Source organism: Sphaeramia orbicularis, chromosome 22 (assembly GCF_902148855.1).
Source record: "Sphaeramia orbicularis chromosome 22, fSphaOr1.1, whole genome shotgun sequence".
Taxonomy (NCBI): domain Eukaryota; kingdom Metazoa; phylum Chordata; class Actinopteri; order Kurtiformes; family Apogonidae; genus Sphaeramia; species Sphaeramia orbicularis.
The window spans coordinates 9,337,722-9,344,669 of NC_043978.1; the positions used below are offsets into that span (position 1 = coordinate 9,337,722).

Below are 6,948 nucleotides of genomic sequence, written 5' to 3' on the forward strand. Positions count from 1 at the left end.
GCTTTAAGTTACCACAGAGTTATTTTAAAAGTTCGGGCCATATTGTCAATTCATATTGTTTCAGTCACATGTGAAGTATCAAAGGAAGCCTCATAAAATACACAGTGGACTGAAGGTTCATCTGTATGAACCCAGAAAAGAGGGGACGTTAAAGGGTTAAAAGGTTCATGTCCAACAGGTTTGTCCCTCCCACTGGTGAAAAACATCAACAACAACATATGGAATTTACAGAAAGACATAATATTTGTCTTTATTTGAATATAGAGCAGAAGAGTGACGACTATAGACACATTTAATCAGCAGGTTTGAACCACAGACTGATAAAGATGGACACCATAATCGACCAGTCACAGGGGCCGAGTCTGTACAGTCCAGCATTGGAAGGATTCTGGTCCGTGACTGGCTGATACAGCCGTCATTCAAATATTTTATAGCGTCAAATAACTGAAAACAAACAGTTCAGACAGATGGTGATGTGATATATATATATATATATATATATATATATATATATATATATATATATATATATATATATATATTTGGGGAAAACCTATTGGATGACGTTTGTGTTTAAGGTTCCATTGAATAACATGGAGAGGGGCGGAGTTTAGGAGCTACACTGTAGCCAATCAGCAGGGGGAGATGACACCTGTTAGCTTCAAATTGGATGTTCTCACCAGAGTTTGTCTTGTTTTTATTGGAGGATTTTTGAGCTGAAGGGGCAGTTTAGTTTTGGTCCAAGAGAATTAGATTTTTTTTTTTAAAGAAGTATTTGGGTTCTCTTGCAAGAAAACTTTGTATTTTTAAGATATAATCCCACATAATTTTCGATTAGGTTATCGTTTCCGTATCAGTGTATTAACAATGGAAAACAGTCCAGGAGTTTTCACTTGGGTTTGATGTTCTCCACTTAAATCTGGTTTTAATATCGGCCAAAATGGTTCAGACTGAATCCTGCTTTAACCTCTTGAGACCCAGGAGAGGAACAGTTGTGGCTTTTTTTTTTACAGTATATAATTGCAGTTTTTTCAAATACATTTGTTATTAATTTTTTATGGAATTTTATATATTTTATTTTAGTTTTTTTAAGTAAAGCTGTAAAACTCTTGGCTCCTACAGAAGACAAATATGGATTGTTGGGTCTCAGGAGGTTCCTGTCGTGGATCTGTTTGTACAGTCTAAGACCTGAACTTTAACATATTCTAGGTATTAGGTGCCTGGTGCCAAGAACAGGAACAAAAAAACACCCAAAAGGTGATGATTAAACTCTTTCAGTCTTTTAACAGGTCATATTTAACGGCACAAATGTAGAGAAATTATGGCTTTGAAACGTCATCTGAATTTGTTTACATTTAAAGTACATCGAGCATCGGTAAATCTCAGCTACTGTCGCCGCAGCTGCTTCGTATAAACTTCTTTGCCGATGACTGAGCCTTGTCTGGTTGAGTTCGGAGGGAAGCAAGCGGTCGGTGAATCCTGATTGGTTGTTTGCTGTCGATGTGGTGGTGAATGCGCTGCTGCTGTTCGGAGGAAGTGTCACTGTGCTCGGAAATGGAAATATTCCGATATAAATCCACTTCATCAGGTCAAATCCAAGCTCTACCTGAACCTCGCCTTCTCGGCCGCAAAAATCGAGCAAAGTCCAAAAATAACAAAGGAAGACGAGATGTTACCTTATCTATGCAACGCCACCAGAGTTGGCGAAAGCTGAAGCGGCGTTGACGTTGTGTCAGACTTTGACTGTTGATGGAGACGTGTGTTGTCGACGTATGAAACCACTACTGCACCGTTGAGTTCAGGTTTTTATTTTCTAGAAACTCTTTGATGATGATGATGATGATGATGATGATCGTAGTGATGTTTGGGTTTGGGATGAGGGTGAGTGCGTTGGACAAATTAGGGTTGGAAATCTTTAAATATAATTGTGTGCCTTGCTCTACTGTTACTACTTCTACCTTTTTTGTTAATTAAAACACTGCTTTTCCCAATTAGATGATGCAAACATGCAACAATAGTCGCTTTTCCATTGGACATCTGCGCAAAACTTTACCGATATTTACTAAATGTCGAAAGAACAGAAGTGTGTAATGTGGGTTTTTCCATTTAATCACAAATGCGATGATTTGTTTATTTATTATCGCGAGATGTCAGTAGAAGTCATTCCATAAACATGAACATAAATCTGTGTTGTTCTGAATCTAGAATGGTCATTTCCCCTCTATCTACACTCAAACAAATCTGAATCTGACCAAGTGTATTTGTCTCATTTCTAGTCCACATATCTCATCACACTTAAAATCAGACAGAACCACCTACAGAGGAACTTTACAGCGAGATAGAAGAACTGATTTATAGACAATAGATCTGGAAAATCTGATTTCAACAAATCTGAACAAGATCATTTTCACATGTTCCAGTAGCAGATTTTTTGCTTATATCAAGCAAAAAAATCTAAAATTAAGCAAAAAAATTTGAATGAAGAAAAAAAAGAAGAAAGAACGAAGAAAAAATTGAGTAAAAAAAAATCTTGAGTTAAGCAAAACAAATTTCTTGAATTAAGCAAAATAAAGTCTCGAATTAAGGGAAAAAAAAGTGAATTCAGGAAAAAAAAAAAGTGAATTAAATGCAAAAAATCTTGAATTAAGGAAAAAAATCTTGAATTAAGCAAAAAAAAAAACATCTTGAATTTAGCAGAATAAATCTTGAATTAAGCAAAAAAAATAAATAAATCTTGAAATAAGCAGAATAAATTTTGAATTAAGCAAAAAAAAAAAAAAAAATCTGCCAATGGAACATGTGAAAATGATCTTTGTCAGATTTGTGTAAATCAGATTTTCCAGATCTATTGTCTATAAATCAGTTCTTCTATCTCACTGTAAAGTTCTTCTGTAGGTGATTCTGTCTGATTTTAAGTGTGATGAGATATTTGGACTAGAAATGAGAAAAATACATTTGGTCAGAGTTAGATTTTTTCCAGTGTATCTCCTCCTAAATTCTAAACTGATGTGGTTTCCTGGTGTGTCCACACACACACACACACACACACACACACGTTTGGGTTCAACTCTTCTTCTCTTGTTCTAACATACATCAACATCTGTTTGTTTTGGTCATGTGACTCAAGTTTCGCAAACAGGTCTGTCCATTGTAGTTTTGCGCGACAAACCAATTTCACTATGAAAAACCACCTCTTGCAAAAACTTTTCACCGAAAAACGAAAGTTTGTCGTTTTCCATTAGGCAAATTTTCATGCGCAAGTTCTATTTGCGCAGTTTGAAGGTCAGTGGAAAAGCGACTAATGACGTAAACACATCGAAAAGAGAAACCGAAAAGTTTCCAGTTGAGCTTCTGTAAATATGTAAAACCTGCAGAGGAGGAATGCTTGTGTTTGTGTTGAACTCTGTATGTGACCTGTGACGTGGAATATCTTTATTATTATTATTATGATTATTAGTCTTCTTATTATTGGACATAAAGAGCTTGACTGCATGGATCCTGCAAACATTACAATGTAAAACCAACCGTTGACAAATAAACTCAATTTATTGGGAAAAATCCAACGCAGACACGTGATGCTCTTTGTATTTCTCCACCTCTGACACTAAAACATAATGTATATTGAATATTGAATAATTTATGTTGTTTTTCTAACCTTTTCAATCAGGTGAGATTGGATTCCAGAGGATCTGAAGCTTCGTCTGCGTCTTTTTACTAGAATCAGCTGAAAAAGTGACAGGTTTCTTCACTTTAAACTCACACCAGTTTGTTTCTGTATAGATGTAGTCGAAGCTTTATTCTTCAAATCAAACTGCTGCTCAGAACTTTACTGTCGTTTATTACATATCATTCTGTGTGTTTTTCAGATATATTCATATGTTTAACTCGTAAAACATGTGGATGTTCATTAAAGTTCAGAGTAGCTTTAGAAGATGTTTCGTCAGAATGGAGAAAATGAGGCAAAAGTGGTGTTTTTCAGCAAAATATAACATTAACCCCTTGAACCCTGAGCCTGAAACGCTTCCAACTGACTTTTTTTTCTTTTTTTTTTTTTTAATTTTGATTATAAAAAGGCTAGAAAATCTGCTGAGTAAATCTTTTTGCCCATTTTTCCAGAACACTTTCTAAATCTAGCAGCATGTTATAAATGCTGTAAATGCAGTTTGGTTTCTGCCTTCTAGTGCAGGCACCGGTCAAATTACCGCAGTAACAGAATGAATCACACCATCTCAGGTTTCAGAAACTATTGGAATTTTCCTGATTGCACAAACTATGACAGTTCCAGTCGTCCAAACTGCACATGTGCAGCGATGACACGTCAGGTTTTAAACAAGGTTCTAAAAGTTTTGGATTTTTCATTTTAGTTTAGTTTTATTTAGTTTTGACTTTTTTTTCTCTAATTCAGTTAGTTTTAATTTGTTTTTAGAGCAGGTTTGATAGTTTTTATTAGTTTTCGTTAATTTTTAAACGCTTAGTTTTAGTTTAGTTTTAGTTTCTTTATATCTTTTCTCTTCTTCTCCGTCGTATTCAAATAAATCCCAGACAGGACTCTGCTGCTTTCTCCCAACTTTAGTCTCCATGTTTCCAGGTAGAGTGGGGACCAGAAGACGACTGGAAACCACAAGTGACCACAAGTGACGGACCCTTAAATATCATATGGTGCTGCTAGCTAAAATTGCTTGAGGGAAATAAATCGATTTCATATCAGTCCAACACTGATGAAGATGAAAACGAAGGGAGTTTTATCCATAATTTTTACATGTTTAAGTTAGTTTTGAAAACACACAATACAGTTTCAGTTAGTTATCGTTTTTTCTTTTAATTATAGTTATTGTTTATTTCCGTTAACGAAAATGTTTTTACAATTGTAGTTTTCATCATTTCGTTAGTTTTCGTTAATGATAATAACCTTGATTTTAAAGACATAATATAAAACATAAAGATCTGAGCCCATACAGACCCAGTTCTACTTCTGTGGCAGGTGCAGAATGAATTTTCCTCTATTTCTAGCTTGTTGAACGGATTTATCACAAATTTAAAATAAATAAATAAATATTATCCTCTGTATTTTGCATATTTTGGTGTAAATCCTGTATTTTCCTATATTTAATTCACAAATTATGTAGATGTTCATGAAAACTCAGAGTAAATTCAAAGTTAATTATATCAAAACATAGAAAAATGAAGAAAAAAGGTACTTTTTCTGCAAAGATATCATTAACTGAACATAAACCCAGTGTGTCCATCCACTGTCATTAATCCAACTCCATGGGTTTTACTGTTGAGTCTTTCATAATGTTTCAATATTTTATTCATTCTATTAATTTTTTTTGCTTATTTTCTTCATGTTATTTATGATTTTGTACATTTTCTTATTCACTTTTCTTCATTGTATTTATTTTTTTTTACTGTTTTTGGTAATTTTCTTGCCTACTTTTTTGTTTTTCTTCAATTTTGTTCAGTTTGTGGCTTATTTTGTTAATATTATTTATTACTTTGTGGATTTATTATTAAATTTTATTCATTACTTTGGCTGTTTGTTCAATTTGTTGCTTATTTCATTCTTTTTTTCCCTTCTTTTTTTCCTTTTTTTAATTTTTTTTTTGCTTTTTTTTTCACATTATTCTGGCGTGTTTTTGTTTGTTTTTTTGTTTGTTTTTTGTTTTTTTTGTTTTTTTTATTTCATCCACTGTCATTGATCCAACTCGAGGGGTTTTACTGGTGAATCAATGTTGTAGAAGATGACGGTGTTTCCATGGTAACTACGGCACCTCTGAATGTCCAAATATGGTCATATCTGATGACCATGAAAAGATGAAGAACTGTATTTTACACCAATTATTGACATGTATTGATAGGATTAGTGGATGAACAGGAATTAAACAGTTTAGATCAGTAGGTGGTTTTGAGTGTATGAGGGTTAACCTAATGGGTTATACTAGTGTCAAAGTATTCATGTGCATATTAGTCTGTAGTTGGACAAAAATAAATCTGTGTAAACTGTTGAATGAGTTCAGTCGTACATTAAATATGTTACGTGTATTTCATCAGAATACGAATGAATAAGTTTAGGCCAGAATTACAACCAATAACATAAAAATATATTAATATCACTGAGAGAGAGGGAGATTTTATCACAGTTATATCTAATAAATGAAACTTAAATACACTGATATTAATATATTATTATGTTATTGGCTCAGTTTTATATTTGCAATTTATTATTATTATTTTTTTTACCAGACAAATGACCTAATAAGTTATTATGTTATCGGTTCAGGACTTTTATTAAGTTGTTGGCCAGATATTACGTTATTGGCCTATTACATTTTAAAAATGGCAAATTTATTACATTATCGGCCGTCATTACGTTATTGGCTGTTGTTAAATTAATGACCATTATTACATTATCGACTGTTATTATGTTTTTGACCATTATTACATTATCGACTGTTATTATGTTTTTGGCCAATGTTCCATTATCGGCTGTTATTCCATTATCGGTTGTTATTACGTTATTGGCCATTATTATGTTATCAGCTGTTATTACATTATCGGCTGTTATTACGTTATCGTTATCGACTGTTATTATGTTATTGGCTGTTATTGCGTTATCAGCTTTTATTACGTTATCGGCTGTTATTTTATCATCGACTGTTATTATGTTATCAGCAGTTAGTATGTTATTGGCTGTTATTATGTTATCGGCGATTATTACATCATCGGCTGTTATTACGTTATTGGCCGTTATTACATTATCGGCCATTATTACGTTATCGGCTGTTATTACGTTATCGGCTGTTATTACGTTATCGGCCATTATTACGTTATCGGCTGTTATTATGTTATCGGCTATTATTACGTTATCGGCCGTTATTACGTTATCGACTGTTATTACATTTTGGCCATTATTACGTTATCGGCTGTTATTATGTTATCGGCCATTAT

At 33.3% G+C, this 6,948-nt stretch overlaps 1 long non-coding RNA gene across 1 annotated transcript in view; it reads left to right on the forward strand.

Moving 5' to 3' along the window:
• Positions 1–3,756: 3,756 nt before the first annotated feature.
• Positions 3,757–6,948, forward strand: part of LOC115414054 (uncharacterized) — a 17,726-nt gene continuing 14,534 nt past the window's right edge. Inside the window, exon 1 of the long non-coding RNA XR_003934547.1 lies at positions 3,757–3,768. This is a non-coding gene — a long non-coding RNA (uncharacterized LOC115414054). The remainder of the gene's footprint in view (positions 3,769–6,948) is intronic.